We start from the raw sequence: 17,118 nt of genomic DNA on the forward strand, positions 1-17,118 counted from the left end.
GTTAAAGCTTACTGGGAAATGATATATAATGAATTGAAAAAGATGTTTAAAATAACGTTTGTAAAAAAAACAGAAGCCTTCCTTTTGGGGATAATAGGGACAGAACTACCCAAACTGTATAGAAATTTATTCATGTATGCAACTACAGCGACATGAATGTTACTTGCCCAAAAATGGAAAGAATAAGAACTCCCAGCAAAAGAAGAATGGATATAAAAACTTATGGAATATGTAGAAATGGCAAAACTTACTGGAAAAATAAGATCAAGATAACAAACATTTTATAAAAGAATGGAAATGGTTTATTGAATATTTACAAATAAACTGTAAACAGATAAGAACATTGGCAGGATTATTGTAACAACCTGCAGTTTTAGAAGAGTACGTATTTAAAGTAGATGAATAAATGAGTAAATTAATATAATTTGGATATGCAGAAAATATTAAATATTAAACTATTTATTATATTAAAATAAAATATTAAAAATAATATCACATCAGATCCAATCAACACCGGAAAACTGTTGTTGTTGTTGTTATATTAATGAATTTCTATTTTATACATTTCAATAATTTTACAATCATTTTAACATTGACTTCCTTCCCCCTCTTTCTGCAGTTCCTTAAATTTAATTGCAGAAAGAGGGGGAAGGAAGTCAAGTTTTGAAATGTTAAAATGATTGTTAAATTATTGAAATGTTAAAATGATTGTTAAATTATTGAAATGTATAAAATTGAAAATCATTAATAAAATAATAACAACAACAACAAAAACAAGTTTTCCGGTGGTTCCAATATTATGGCGAACAATAAAGGTGACAGTGGGCACCCTTGCTTTGTCCCACAGTCATTTTGACGTTTTTGTGAGTCTATATTATTTATCCTAATTGTGGCAAATGTCGTGCCATAAATGTTCTCTAATAATCCAATGAATTTTGGGCCAAATCCAAACTTTTTTTTATCACTTTAGGGTTTTACACAATCAAATACTTTAAATATATCTAATGATACACAGGCTAATGTTGATGTTTTCTGCTTGCTGTGGTATATCAAGTTCAGTAATTTTCTAACTGGGTCTGTAATTTTGTGCCCTGGAACAAAACCTGCTTGGTCCAGGTGGAGGTATTTCTCAACAATGCTTTCATTCTGTTAACCATTATTGTTATAAAGATTTTATAGTCAAGATTAAGTAGAGAAATTGGGCTATAAGATTCCACCAGAGAATGATATTTACATGTTAGTACAATTCTTGAGTTTCTGGCAGTGAGTCGCCAGCTAAGATGTCATTGTACAATTTAGTTGTATGTGGAATTATTAGATCTTTAAATGTTTTATAGAATAGTGAAGAACGTCTGTCTGGGCCGGGAGACTTTCCCACCTTTAGGTTTTTTCTTACTTCTATTACTTCTTCTTCTGTTGTTTCCATATGTTTTACCTCTGTGTCCTTTACAGTTGGTATTTTTATTGGACTAAGATTTTTTTTATCATTTCTGACGATGGGGATTTTGAATGGTACAAACAAGAAACACATATTTTTTAACTCTTCACATATGTTTTGTGGAGAAGATCTCATTTCCCATTTTAATGCCAGTTATGATAGTTTTATTTCTTTTCTTTCTTAATCTTGTGGCTAATAGCTTACTCCCGTTCCCTCCAAATTCAGAAAAAAATTGTTTTAGGTGCAACAACTGGGTCATTGTTTTTCCTATTTCTTAGCCTCTGGTTGGTTTTGCTTCATCTGCCGTGAGATGGGAGTGCAGTAGCAGGTGCTGCTCAGTTCCAACCTTTGCAATGTGAAAAGGTTTTGTTTATCCAAATGACTCATGTCAGGTGTCTGGAAGCAAACAGCAGCCTCTTACCAGGCACTTCTGTCCCAGAGAGCTGCTTTAACATCCACTCCCCAAAGACAGCTGTTATCCTGTTATAAACTGGACTAGACAAGCCCTAGATTTATCTTCAAAAGTCTGTGAATCCTGGTGATTTCCCTCAGCAGGAATGTTAATGCTTCCTGTTGTATTTCATGTGGCCTCAAGAAGCATGACTTCTGCTTGGCGTTTCAGGCTCAAGCCATTGTTTTGTGCTAAATTGAGTTGATTATCGAACCAGACAAAGCGGAAAGGTTTTTCTGGCGTCTTTCCATAAAAGGAATGGAAAAATGCATAGGAGGTATAAATAGATAGGGAGAGAGCCCACCTCATTCAATCACTTCTACCGTCTGAACCCAGGTGGAAACTGGAAGAATTATTACTAAAGCAAAGCTCATTTACTGTACCTGAAAATGCTACCTTTTCAGCGGTGTTGGATTGCAAGGTGAAACCCAGTTGTCCTCCTCTGTAGCAGACAGGAAGCAAAAAAGATTAAGTGAGCTTGTTGACTTAAATTTGACACTGTAACTGAAGCACAGGTGGGTAACACAACAACCTAGCACACCTAAGGACTAGAAATTGATTAATTAGTATGCAAACAATTGCTTCATTGTGTCTACAAAGAGGACAGGCTTGCAAATGTTAGACCTTTGGCCCATTAATCGGGCGTTTAATACAGGAGTGATTTGCAGGGTGGCTGATATAAGGCTTATATTGACTTTATTCTCATGCAGTGCAATTTTATACATGCCTACTTCGAAGGCCCATTGACTCCAATCACACTTACTCCCACGTAAATGAGCATAGGATTGCAGTATCCATATGTGTGACATGGGTGAAAAGTTGAAACCTGTCTCCGATATAAGCATGGGTGAGAACACTATATATATTATATGATAAACTAGGAATTGCCCTCACTTTTCAGTTCAGAAACCTTTATGTTTGACCACCTTTTACACTAAGGAAGGAGAAAATGTGTGCCTAGAAAATTGTAATGAAGTGGACGGCTGAAGAATGACTTACCTTACGGCTCTCCATCTGGTTCTGGGCTGTTTACCATCAGAATGGGAACCTGGAACGGGCCACACAAAGTCTGGATGCTGAAATGGTCAAATGCATGATCCCACAGAGATGGAAAGCAATAACCCTGCCTCACATGACGAAGAGTTGCTTCATCTGATGGTAAAGTATGAAACTGTTTTTATCTGATTGGAAACCATTGGACAAGTTATTTAGAGCTTCTTGGTTTTTATTTAAAATTGCTTTTGTGTGGCCTGCAGCTCTGCATGCTGTTGGGTTTTATTGGTTACTACTGGGAGAGAGAAACAGAGGGTGGATTGCGCATGGGGGGGGTAAGTTCCTGTTAATGTAATCAAATTTAAAGCTCCATAAAATATAAATAATAATGATTACTAGTTGATGCTTTACAATCTTTCATCACCTGCTTCCTTATCTTGTTCTGTTGATAAAGACACACTTCAGAAGAACATCAGCTTTGCTTGTGCATTGGTGTTTTGCATTCCTCATTATTATTTCTATTTTAAGTCTACCAATAGATCAAAACAGAGCAAAAAAGTATTTAAACTCACTACAGATTCCATTGGTTTCAGTTGCACTTAGGAGGAAAGTACCCAATTTTATCAGTCCCTGAGCTTACAAAAGGCATGTGAGCTCGTGAACATCCCTACCAGGGATTTAATTTGAGTAACAAAAAAACCCACCCTATTCTTAAGAGATATAGTTTCTCATGGCAAACGATAGAAGCTATTTTTGGCTGCCATAAATCATGAGTAGATGAGCACTGATCACTTGAGCCGATGTCCTTTAAATTAACAGTGATCTGGATATCCAAATGTTTTCCTTTTTTGGCACTAAAAGAGAAAAGAAGGAGTGCTCTATCCCAGCTGGAAAAAGTAGATGAGATAATCTTGGGACAGCATTATAACTTTTCCAGCTTCCTCAAGTTGCTTTTAAGCCATGAGAACGTATAGAAAAATGTTAATCAGTTCCAGAAACTTAGGGACAGAATAAAAAACACTGTGATCCTAAGCATGGCTACTTTGAAGAAATTCCTGCTGCTTTGTCTCTCTAGCTATGTGAAATACCAGTCTGCTCAAGGAATTCTGGAACAGAAATTTCTAATGATGGCAGCTGGTAGTGTGAGGCAATTACACAATCAGTAGATGGGCCCTCTTTATAATCAATAACGTAAATAGACTTTAATAATAATTTAATATTTAACAATATTTAAAAATTTAAATAGACTGAAACTTTTAAAAGGTGGAGACACTATGTATTGCTATATCTTACTGGTTACTGCATGCATGTTCCGTGTGGCTGTGAATGCCTTTGGCCCCACCCACTTTGAGCTGGGCTCCATCCATTTTGGAACACAGCTCTTGTCTGTGGCTCTCCTCTCATTTCTCACCCACACCTGTGAAAGGGGTTAATTATAGTGAAATATACTCAGAGTCGCAAAGTGATTTCATGCTCTTTATTTAGCTCATAGTGGCGAGGAGGAATGAATGAATGTCCCCTCAAAGTATCTGCTTTATATACATTATTTACACAATGGGCTGCACATGATTGGTTAATTCTGGAATTCTACTGTAAGCCAATCAGGTTGTGGATTCACTTATATCTGGAGCATGATTGGGTGGTTCCTGCCAACCAATCATACTGCTGCATTGTTCTTGGACCAATCAGACTGCTGCATTCTGAATCCTATTGTTCTAGGACCAATCAGACTGCTGCAATTTGGATCCTATTGTTCTAGGACCAATCAGACTGCTGCAGTTTGGATCCTATTGTTCTAGGACCAATCAGACTGCTGCAGTTTGGATCCTATTCAACTCAGTACATAACATATAGGCTCCAGAACAACATTAAACAATGTGCAGAAACTTCTGGCAACAACATACACTAGATAATATATAAGAGCAAAATATGAACCCTCATTAACACCGCTGGTTGCAGGAAAATGGCACACCATTCATTTAAGCAATCGTCTCACAATGTCCATACCTTGAGAGAATGCGTTGCAGTGATATGGTTGTGGGCATGTTGTTTTAAATGGACCACAGCCAAGCCAGCTTCCTCCCTTGCTTCTCATGTTATTAATACATCAGGAAATGAGAGGTTGTGCTTCATATAGACTTTCTGGTGATCTCTTCTTAAACAGAGCCCTTAGTTCTGTCCTAATAGCGGAGATAAGAGATTTCAGCAAACATTTTCCAAAGTCTTAGCAATGTTTCCTGATGACCTGCCGGATGAGGATGTGAGTACAATACTCATGGAACATTGTGACTGGAATGATCTTTAAAACAGAAAAAATGAACCATGACTTAAAATAGTTGTTCATGACAACTCAAGGGCAGAATACAGATTAGTGCTCCTTAGATGTTAGGTACACATTGGACAAGGTGTAGGCTGGCTGCCTTCATCCTTAAGTGATAGGTGATTGCTCACAACCTCCCCCTCCCCAAAATATCAGTTATCTGCAGGAGGGCATCCTTTCTGTTCTAAAGTAATAGGATTAATAGTTTCAATTACTGCACTTCTCAGCAGCTGTTTGAAATTTTCTTTTTATTCTTCTACAAATGGTTATGACATTTGCAGATATATTTTGGTTAAATGGTCAATTTTGATTTAACTCTGTTTTTCTTTCTGGGAGTTTTCTAAGAACTCTTTCTTTTTCTCTCCCACTGACCACGGAAATAGATTTGATGGTTGCAAAGGTTTTGGTTGGGAGGTTTAGCTGCGAGAGCCAAAGGCAGGGAGCAGCATAGTTAGTACGGGCCTATGCAAAAATAGCTGCAAAAGCGAAGTGGCAGCTGAAGTGTAGGTAAGTTCCCACGAAGCGAGACACAGTGATAACAGCAAGAACCTTTATTGAACTAGCAGAACTGGACAACAGAGGCAAAGCAACTGCTTATATACGATTCTGAAGGCCTGAGCCAATCCCACTCTCAACATGATTGGCTGTCTAAACTCCCAAGCTACGAATCATAACTCGGAGTTTAAGAGCCAATGGCAGTGGCCTGAATCCTGAAATGTTCTGTGATTGGATATCATGTATCGAATCAGAACATGGGCTCAGATTCCTTAGTCCAAACTCAAGCTCAGGCAAATGCAGACCATTGAATATATAACAGCAGCTATCTTTTTACAAATACAGTACAGAACCCTAACTGTCAACATGCACCGACGAGGATCACAAAGAACTCATAACCTACCTCCTCTCAGCAGCCAAAAACATCATAGCCAGACACTGGAGAGACCTGCCAGGAGTAAGCATGGAGCAATGGTACCAAATAGTATGGGAAACATCCTTATTAGAAAAATTGAACAATAAACTGAAACTGACATGGGGACAAATAGAAGAGGATGCCTTCACTCCACTATGGCTCCCTTTTATCACATACACAGCCTGTAATGGTTGGGAGTTACTCGTGCGTAATCCTGCCCCGTTTGGGCGTTAGATTGCCTGGTTAAACCCTCCGGACTGCACAGCCCATCTCAGCATGGCTGCCCTTAGTCACTCGTAGAATCTGTCTGTGGGCGTTTCTTAAAGCGCTGCCAACATAAGAGCTGTTTGACGCCAAATCGTCTCCGCCTCTCACTGCGCGGGAGTCTCCTGCGCAGGGTGGGCATGGGTAGCGGGGTGCCTGGGCTCTCCTCACTAACTTCCAGCGAAGAGTCCTGGAGCCCCTGCACCTCCCTGTCCCGTTGCTCTCCTGGATCCCTGGTGTTACACTTATTCCCTTCCCCTTCTTCCCAGCTGAGTCTCCCCCTAGTGCTGGGACCTTCTCCTGCAGAATCAGAGACCCTCTCCTTCTCCCGTGCCTCTGATGTCAGTTCCCTGACACAGCCCAACAAGACAATGACAAGAATCCACCAACAGCATACAAATCAATATAGCTAACCTGATTCAAAAACACCCACCCACCCACCCCACTCACACACGAAAACAAAGTTCACCAGAGTCAACCACAAACAAGCAACCACACCCTAGGCCAACCCCAACCTCTCTCACCACATAAGTGAACATAAGTGAATAGTAAAGAGAACCCGCACAAGCGATGCTGACACAAAACCCTACACATACATTAAGTAAAATAGAAACATTGCCACCCCTACTCACCATGGCCCCCCACCTCTTTCTCCCTTTTCATTAGTCTAATGAGACTAATGTCTCAACAAATGAAACTGATCTGTAGAAAATGTAACTTGAAAAAATAGACATTGCACATACTTTTGAAAACCAAGAAATCTTTAATAAAAATACGTTAAAAATACAGTACAGAAATAATTTCAGAAACTGGGGACAAGTAATTGTTCCATACATTTTCTACCTTTTCCCACTCCTTGCCTAGAAGTTTGAAGAAGTGTTTGTATGAGGAATTATACGAAAGGGGAGGAAAGTATAGACAACTTCACAGTATATGAAACTGATCTTTATTGAGTCTTCTCTCTTTGCAGAAAATAGAGGAAGGGTCATCGCTCGGTGGGAGGGCATCTGCTTTGCATGGCAGAAGGTCCCACATTCAGCCCCCGACATCTCCTGCTGCTGCCCTGCAGAGATGCTGCCAGTCAGTGTAGTCCATACTGAGCTCAATGGGCCTGACTCAGGACAAAGCAGCTTCTCATGTTCCTAAGAGTCAGAACATGAAGCAGCTTCTCATGTTCCTAAGAGTCAGAACATGAAGCCACATCTTGTCTTCTCTGACATGCAGCTGAAGAAAGGCCTGAAAATACCCAACAGTATATTTAGTATGAATACCTCTAAGAATAGCAGAGAAAAAGATCTAGGACATTTCAGGATAGAAAGCCAGAAGTAGGTAGAATTTAACATTTTTTAAACAACAACTTTTTATTGGGTTTTATAAACAGGGATGATAGGAATAGTAATTAATGCAAATAAACAGACCTTTGATGTCATTTGCACATCAAAAATAGCACAATAAATTTGCAGTAATATCTACAAAATATGGTTCATTACTAGTGGTCAATGGGCAAGTTGTTGGTTTATACAGTGGTTTAAATGAAAATGAAAACAAGGGGAACCAGGATAGGGGAGAACTTAACATTAAGTTCCTGCTTCCATGGGAGGTTTTAGTAAATTGTGGGGGGCAGCAGTATAGAGTTGAGGTTGGATAGATGCCCTAAAACTGTTGTTGGGTTGGTTCACTTGTTTAAAAAAGGAGAAAACGATTTTAAGAAGACATTTAGACTTTTGAGATGGAAGGATATTGCAACAATTTCCTACCATCCACTCCTATGTACCACTTAAGCATCTGCCAAGTACCGAGTGAAGACCATATGTTGGCCTCTGCTACAGCCATTGTTCATCTTACCTGCATATTATGAGCCTCTTGATCTACTGCAGATCAGTTAAAATGACATTTCAAAATGAGAAGCCTTAGAAGTAGGTTAAAAAAAATCTCATAACTCAAAAATGTTTTGCCTAGTGTAAGAGCCAACATTCGCAGAGCACTCTGCTTTGCCAGGACCCCACACACATTGCTAGATTTCATGCATGCTGTTCTGAGAAATTGGGGGACTGGGATTAATCCTCTCATAACATCTTTGTGGGTGTCTGACAGGCTGTTCCCCTCTTCCCCAAATGGAATGTTCTTTGTCTACTGCATTTATCAGATGGGTTATAAATCCTACAAGAACATGAAAGCAACCAAAACCGAGATAAATACTTCAGACCAGCAAGCCAGAAGATGGGGGAACCAGTAAATTCTTGATCTGATGCACATATTGCAGGTTAAGGGAGCTTATTTTCTCTCCCTGAAAACAGAAATGATAGGATCTCTTCTGGTCCTAGAACTTAGAACATGCTAAAAGGTGAAAATGAAAAAGGTGTTTATGCTGGAACAGGCCTGGCCATAGCAAGCGCCACTGCACCACGGACTGGAGATTGTCCATAATGCCCATTTAACTGCTTTCCCAGTCCGTTCCACCCATCATATCACCCTCCACAGAAACCAATACAGAGCATAGGATATGTCTGTGATATAGCAGTAATTAATTTTTAAAGGTTTTCTGAAAAATAAAGGTTTTTAACACACAAAAATTGTCCAGTAGCCCCTTAGAGACCAACTAAGTATGTTTTGGGTATAAGCTTTTGTGTGCATGCACACTTCTTCAGATACTTAGTTGGTCTCTAAGGTGCTACTGGACATTTTATTTATTTTGACTGCATCAGACCAATATATCTACCTACCTGAATCTAGAATGTTTTATACATGTTTGTGTAGGAAGGAAACAAATGGCCCTCTCTTGGAAGGGAATTCAGGAGCACTGGGGTTGCCACAACTGTGAACACACTAAATATCTGAAGCAGTTTCAAAACACGTTCTTTCCCTCCAAGAACTCTGGACATGGTAGTTTACCCCTCGCAGAGTTAAATTTCCCAGCAACCGTTAACGAACTGCAGTGCCCAGAATGCTTTGAGGAGAAAAAGATTGCTCTGAATATGGCAGAGGCTAATTTAGCCTTCCGTATAGGATCTGATCTGGAGAAGACCTAAATCAAGGCCTCTAGTGCCTGGGTGGGTGTTATGTACTGAAGTTCTCACCCTGGGCCAGCAGGGGGATACTGTAGATAGTTATGCAAATAAGGGATCGAAAGTGACGTTCAGTGATTGGATAGTTTTAGAAAATTGTTACAGTTACGTTGTACTGGAGCTCTATATAAGCAGACTGACTGAACCCTTCAGTTCAGTTCTGTTCTGGCCTGTGAATAAACAAGAGCTGATTGAAGAATCACTGTGTCGTCTGATATGTTCACCCACAACGTAACAGTGGGGATATGGGAGATCACCAGGACCTATCATGTTTGGATGAAAATATATCAATGGCTGTTTCCCCAAAACACAAGTATCTTTTTTGGGATTGAACCACTAATGCCGAATTAATTTCAAAATTATTACTTACCTGCCTTCCCACTATGTCTAATTCTCCCCACTTGTCAGTTTTTTCAGTGCTGCAGGGTCCATACATTCCACAATAATAGTATTCCTGAATGCAGGCAGGTAGATGACAACTTTTCATGGAGCGCAGAATAAAGATAATTCCTCCAAGCTTCTAGTGTGGTCCCTTGAGTAACTTTGAATAGCTTCTCTCCACATGAAATAGGTCACCTGCAACGTTGGGTGAAAGATTCCTGCCTTGCAGGGGGTGGACTAGATGACCCTTGCAGTCCCTTCCAGGTCTACAATTCTATAAAATAAGAAACCAGGATAAGGAACCAGTGGTGACTTGAACTCTTTCAAAGAATTTTCTAACTGATGTCATAATCCTGAGCTATGAGCTGCAGGATGACATCATGACACAGAGTTAGCTAGGTCATAAATGCCTCCAAAGCATGTTATCTTACTGAAGTGATAACTAGGTGTGACAGAAGCAGACCTGTGTGGGTGTGTTCAGGCTTGCCACAAAGCCTCCCCCCCCCACCCACCTACACAAACATACAAGCCATTTCAGTTGAGGTATGAAAGTCAAACTCCATTTGCTACATATTGCAGTTGGGATTTTTGAACGACTGTATTCCTTCATATGAACCTGCCCAAGCTCTAAGATCTTGGGGGGAAGCCTCTCTCTGCCCCACCACTGTCACAGGTACATTAGGTGGGGACGTGGAGCCTTCTTGGTGGCGGCTCCCAGTTAACTTTGGAACTTCCTCCCTAGAGAGGCTGGACTGACTCCCTCCTTGTTGCCCATCCACCAGCAGGTGAAGACTTTTATTCCTACAGGCTCTTGGGAACTGACTCTTTTAAGGAAAGGGTTTTTAATAGTGTGGTGCTGTTTTCTACTAGATTTTATATATCTGTTCTAATATTATTTTAATTCTGTTTAATTCCTTTTTAACTATTATCACACACACACACACACACAGAGAGAGAGAGAGAGAGAGAGAGAGAGAGAGAGAGAGAGAGAGAGCGCTTTCTGTCTTTTACACATTTGTTTTCATTTTCGTGAGCCACCCTGAGCCCCAGTTCTGGAGAAAAGGAAGGATATAAATATTAATAGTTTTAATTACATTTATTTCTGTACATTTGTGTAGCTCCAGTTGCTCATAATCCCACGCTTCTTTCAAAATTTGGACAAATGTGTGCAATGAAGTTGCACTGCCTTTCTAAATGAATTCAGGAATTCTCTCAAGAGCTTTGTGGGTTTACTTCTACCACCTCAGAGATCTGTTTTAAGCTCATTTATCTTTGCTACCTGTTAATAGCAGACTTCTGCAAAGCTAAAAAGATTATTAATATTAGATGATCAACACCAAGCCTCATACTGGAAGCTCCAGAGTGGAATCAATCCCAGTAGAGCTTGCATTTGGTGTCACACGTAAAAACCCCGCCTGTCAAGGATCCGCCAGGAGGGCGTTTTAAGGCTCCTGATTTCTCCTTTGCAACTGCGTGCTCACCTGCTCTGCACCTGACAATGCATATGACATCAGGTGTAGGGCAGGCGTATTGGGGAGAGACCTCATGGGCCAAAGTAGAGCCCAGCAGAGCATAATTTGGGCCGTGGGCCAAAGGTTGCCGACCGGTGTTTTATAATCATGAACTAAAATACAGCTGTGTATGTAAGATAACCCATGTGCTGAATCTTCAGCAGGTCCTAGCAGAAAGGCTGTGTGGGTTTGCAAGGCCTATGTACATTTTCAAAAGCAGGAGGTGGATGGATGACCACAGCACGTGCCAGAGATGATAAAATGCTAGGTTTATAAACTGAGATGAAAGCTTGGATTTGGCAGCCTTGAAAACAACTGTAGATTCCCCCCCCCCCCATACATAATTTACGTCTGTTCTGTTCCAACATCTGGTGCACTTATTTAAAACTCTACTTCTCCACATTTTAAATAGATGGGTTGGTTTGTTGGATAAAGAATGGGAATTGGGATTTACTAACATTAGGCAATGGATCAACATCAATACAGTCAAATCGTAGCTTGTGCACATTTAACCTGTGCAATTGCAGCTTCACGCGCTCTGCGGCTGGCCAGCTGATACCGCACAAGTTAAACGTGTGCAAGGTGGGCTCTCAGACTTGCTTACTGGGCTGTGGGATCCTCCCGCAAGATGACATGGGAGCCTGCCAGAGCCTGTTAAGCAAGGCCTGCTCAGCACACAGGCTTTGGAAAGGCAGGGGTGGTGGCATGGAGGTGCTTTTAGGGGTTTTCTTACTATACACGCAATTTCCTGGAACACAGCCCCCATGCAAACTGTGAGCTGACTGTAGTGATGGAATTGTCAAATGTAGGCAGGAAAGTAAAGCCATTCTCAGCTCGAGATAGGCAATATGCATTTTAAACATTTCCCCCTGGCCTTTCCATTCCAGCCATAGATAACACAAGATTGTTGCAACACAAAGGATTGACTTCGCCCCTGGAGAAACACTCCATTTTCTCTTGACACAGATGGATGCCAGCAACAACAACAAAATCTATACTGCAACACACTATCAAAGAGACTTTCTGGTTCATTTTGAAGCCATTTTTTGTTCTTTCTTGAAGCTGACTATAGGATCCAATGGTGAAATCTTGAATTTCCGTGTACCTGTGACTGAGAAGTGGCCCATTCTAACATAGGAGGTGTTCATGATCTTTCTTTCTTTCGGTTTTGGTTGTTCGTAATAATAATTACTGAGCCAATGCACATCCCCTAATGGGAACAATTCCTGCTGAAATGAATGAGTTGGGAATGATGAGCAGCTGTTGTTTACGCTTATTCCAAAAAGTTTCCCTGCCCTTTTGCAAGTCATCAAGATCTCCACACTTTGAATGAATCCCATCCTCTTGAGAATCAATGGGCATGAAAGATCCCTGTCTGATAGATGTGCCTGCATTAGCCAAGCGGAACAGAGCAGTTCTGTGGGAAGGCAGGGGGCAGACAAATTGTGCAACAGAAGATCATGAATCCTGCTGATCTGCAGGACATTATTTTGGGTAAAAGTATGGGTAAAACTGCAAGTAATCAAGCTGGCCCTTTAGCAACAACTAATGCTCAATATCTTCAAAGGAAAAGCAATCATGTAGAATCATATTATGTCTGATTTTGATGTATTTTAAAACTTGCCCAATTCTGTCTTAACTTTAGCTAAAGTGAATAAACACATTTGCTTACTGTTGCTTTTAGATTATTATCTAGAAGTTTAGTCTAATGCATGACCCAAGCATTAGAGAGATTATGGGATAGGAGAGCGCATGGCAAGGCAGCTACTGGTGGCAAGCGTTCTTCCAGTGTTAACTGATGTCAATTAGGGTGTTGTTTCTCTTACAATTAATTTATTAATCATTTTATATTGTTCATCAAAAACATGTTTTAAAGCATTAATTATGTTAATATCAAATATATAAAATGTGCAGACATTTGGGAGCTTTAAAATTCCACTCTGCTGTTTCAGTATAGAGTCCTTGCTAAATTATTTGTTTCTTTAACTAGAATTCTGAAAGAATGTGGATGTTGAGAAAAAATGAACAAAGAGAGGCAGAGATAGGATAATAAGCTACCTTGTAAAAATCTCACAAATCGTAAAGGAATGTATAAGACACTGTTGCTAAATAAATATTCACAGAAAATTACTTCACACTACATTTGTTGAACAGTTTAATCAAGAAGTGCATTCACTGGATCCAGCAGACAAAGGGATGTGTTTTTAAACATGAGTTGACAAAGAGTTGAGGCATGCATAAGCAATTGGACATGAGAAAAACCAAAGAGAATGTACCTTCCACCCCTAAGCTGTGGGAGGCTTCCTATTTAATTCACTGAGATAAACAGGACATTGAGTGGGAATTAAAAATGAATTGGGGGCACTTGAAACAAAGATGTTCTTAGACTTCCAGCCTCTAACCATCCACAATGTACCAGTGCTTTATTTATATTTCTGAGAACTTCTCTGGACACGATATTAGATTTGCTAGCACCGTTAGTTCAGAATGGCAATTCTATTAGTGGCATTCTGGTTTGTGTCAATATTGCCCCATAAACTTGCAGATCAGTTGGGCTGTTGCTTATTCACCCTGTGCTGATTGTACCCTGCACTGTGCCAGCAGGTACCGATATATAAGACTAGAAAAGAGAGAGTAGGAACAGGCTGCACCAAATCCATTGCTCTATGTGTGAGGTGCAAAAATGTGTTTTCATAGAATCATAGAGTTGGAAGAGACCACAAGGGCCATCGAGTCCAACCCCCTGCCAAGCAGGAAACACCATCAGAGCACTCCTGACATATGGTTGCCAAGCCTCTGCTTAAAGACCTCCAAAGAAGGAGACTCCATCACACTCCTTGGCAGCAAATTCCACTGTCGAACGGCTCTTACTGTCAGGAAGTTCTTCCTAATGTTTAGGTGGAATCTTCTTTCTTGTAGTTTGGATCCATTGCTCCGTGTCCGCTTCTCTTGTATCTGTCACTCTATATATGCAGTGCTTCTAAACCAAAAGCTGCATGGCATCAGTGCTCAGGTTTGTTCTAATCGTTTTCCTGTCTGCACAGCAGGTGTGTGGGTGTGTGTGTGAAGAAAATCACTGTGAAAAACAACAGCCCAGGGTGTCCTTTCTCTGCACTGCCGATTGGGCAGAATCCAGTTATGATTGTGTGCTGATGAAAGGTGTTCCATCAGTGGAAAGTATAGGGGGGAATTTATGGTCATTCTGTGGCCCCTCAATGCTGGGAAGGCCAAAGATGATCCTGTGGGGGGGAGGACTGGGAAATGGCCTGGATCTCAAGACTCCAAAGCCATTGTGATGCTGCAGGATGCCCAAACTAGGGGGAGATATAGACCACATTCTGAGCCTGGTCTAAATCTTCCTCTGCTTTCTTTCAAACTGTTTTTAAAAACTGTGCTAAATGAATGGAGGAGTCTCTGACCTCGCTTTTACTCTGCCAGTGAAAATCTGGCATGGCAACAAGTAGGCAGATAGACTACGTTTGGAGATCAACCCCAGCTCCCCTGCCATAGGATTACACCCCAAGAAAACCATTTCCACTGAAAATAGGAGGCAGTCTTAGGCTTCAATTCTATGGTTCCTAAAGGTCATTTCCGGGGCCATAGTATTCTTCAGATCTCTCCCAGGAGGGTGAGAGAGTTCTCCATTTAGTGTATAAGTTTGGATCTCCTTCTCTATCTCTGTGTCCTTCCTTCAGCCAGTGTCCCTTCAGCACTGGAGAGGGCAAAAATGAAGTGTTCGGAGAGAGAGACTGTGGACCACAACCATCCCATTCACCCAACACATCCCCAGAACAGGAGACAAACTGCACTGCAGTTTATTTCCCTCCCACTGGACCCAATGCAAGATAAAATGGAGCAAGACCAAATGGAGCAAACAGCACACAGACCTAGTGGTGGGAGGAAAAAATCCTTAAATAAGAGACACGGGGGAATGATTAATGGACTTCAATGTCTGTACACTAATGTGCAAAGCATGGGAAATAAACAAGATGAGCTTGAGCTCTTGGTACAGCAAACTAAATATGACATAATAGGCATCGCTGAAACCTGGTGGGATAAGTCCCACGATTGGAATGTAATAATGGAGGGATACAATCTATTTCAGAGAAACAGACCAGACAAGAAACGAGGAGGAGTGGCGTTATATGTCAGGGATGTGTATACCTGTGAAGAGATCCAAGATTTAGAACCTCAAAGCCAAATTGGGAGCATTTGGGTCAAAATTAAGGGAGAGAAGAATAACAGAGACCTAATTGTGGGAGTTTACTATAGATCCCCAAGCCAAACGGAGGACATAGATGATGCCTTCCTGGAACAGATGACCAAGCATGCAAAAGGAAGGGAGATAGTAGTAATGGGGGACTTCAATTACCCGGATATTTGTTGGATGTCAAACTCAGCCAAGAGCATAAGGTCAAACAGATTCCTCACTGGCCTTGCAGACAGCTTCATTGTCCAGAAAGTGGAAGAAGCAACAAGAGGAACAGCCATTTTAGATCTGGTCCTAACCAATGTTGATGACCTGGTTAGTGGGGTAGAAGTGGAAGGATCATTAGGCGCGAGTGATCATGCTCTTCTGAAGTTTACTATACAGTGGAAAGGAGCAGCCAAGCATACAAGGACTCAATTTCTTGACTTTAAGAAAGCCAACTTCATAAAACTTAGGGAAGTGCTGGGTGAGATCCCATGGACAGTAATACTAAAAGGAAAGGGAGTTCATGATGGCTGGGAATTTGTTAAGAGGGAGATAGTAAAAGCACAACTTCAGGCAATACCAATGAGACGGAAACATGGAAGGTGCCTAAAGAAGCCAGGGTGGCTATCTAAAGAACTTTTAACTGAGTTAAGATTAAAAAAGGATGTGTACAAAAAATGGAAAAGGGGGGAAACCACCAAAGAGGAATTCAAACAAATAGCCAGCACATGTAGACACAAAGTCAGAAAAGCTAAAGCACAGAATGAACTCAGGCTTGCTAGAGAGGTTAAAAGCAACAAAAAAGGCTTTTATGGGTATGTCCGTAGCAAAAGGAAGAACAAAGAAACAGTGGGGTCACTCAGAGAAGAAGATGGTGAAATGCAAACAGGGGACACAGAAAGGGCTGAACTCCTCCATGCCTTCTTTGCCTCAGTCTTCTCCAATAAAGAAAACAATGCCTGACCTGAAGAATTTGGAGCAAATGATTCAGCAAAGGAAACACAGCCCAGAATAACTAAGGAGATAGTACAAGAATACTTGGCTAGTTTAGATGTATTCAAGTCTCCAGGGCCAGACGAACTGCATCCAAGAGTATTAAAAGAACTGGCAGATGTGATCTCAGAACCACTGGCAGTCATCTTTGAGAATTCCTGGAGAACAGGCGAAGTCCCGGCAGACTGGAGGAGAGCAAATTTTGTCCCTATTTTCAAAAAGGGGAAAAGAGAGGACCCAAATAATTACCGCCCAGTCAGTCTGACATCAATACCAGGGAAGATTCTGGAGCAGATCATTAAGCAAACAGTCTGTGAGCACCTAGAAAGGAATGCTGTGATCACCAATAGTCAGCATGGATTTCTGAAAAATAAGACATGTCAGACTAACCTGATCTCGTTTTTTGACAGAATTACAAGCCTGGTAGATGAAGGGAATGCAGTGGATGTAGCCTACCTTGATTTCAGCAAGGCATTTGACAAGGTGCCCCATGATATTCTTGTAAAGAAACTGGTAAATTGCGGTCTTGACTATGCTACCACTCAGTGGATTTGTAACTGGCTGACTGACCGAACCCAAAGGGTTCTCATCAATGGT

The 17,118-nt window shown here is 40.9% G+C and overlaps 1 long non-coding RNA gene across 1 annotated transcript; it reads right to left on the reverse strand.

Moving 5' to 3' along the window:
• Positions 1–7,541: 7,541 nt before the first annotated feature.
• On the reverse strand, positions 7,542–12,817 carry LOC310691995. The gene is made up of 3 exons (XR_014518637.1): positions 12,342–12,817; positions 9,812–10,017; positions 7,542–7,612 (listed from the first exon to the last, which is right to left on the reverse strand). It is a non-coding gene; the product is annotated as an uncharacterized lncRNA (long non-coding RNA).
• Positions 12,818–17,118: the final 4,301 nt, after the last annotated feature.

Source organism: Podarcis liolepis (genome assembly GCF_965112155.1).
Source record: "Podarcis liolepis genome assembly, chromosome: 13".
NCBI classification, from domain to species: domain Eukaryota; kingdom Metazoa; phylum Chordata; class Lepidosauria; order Squamata; family Lacertidae; genus Podarcis; species Podarcis liolepis.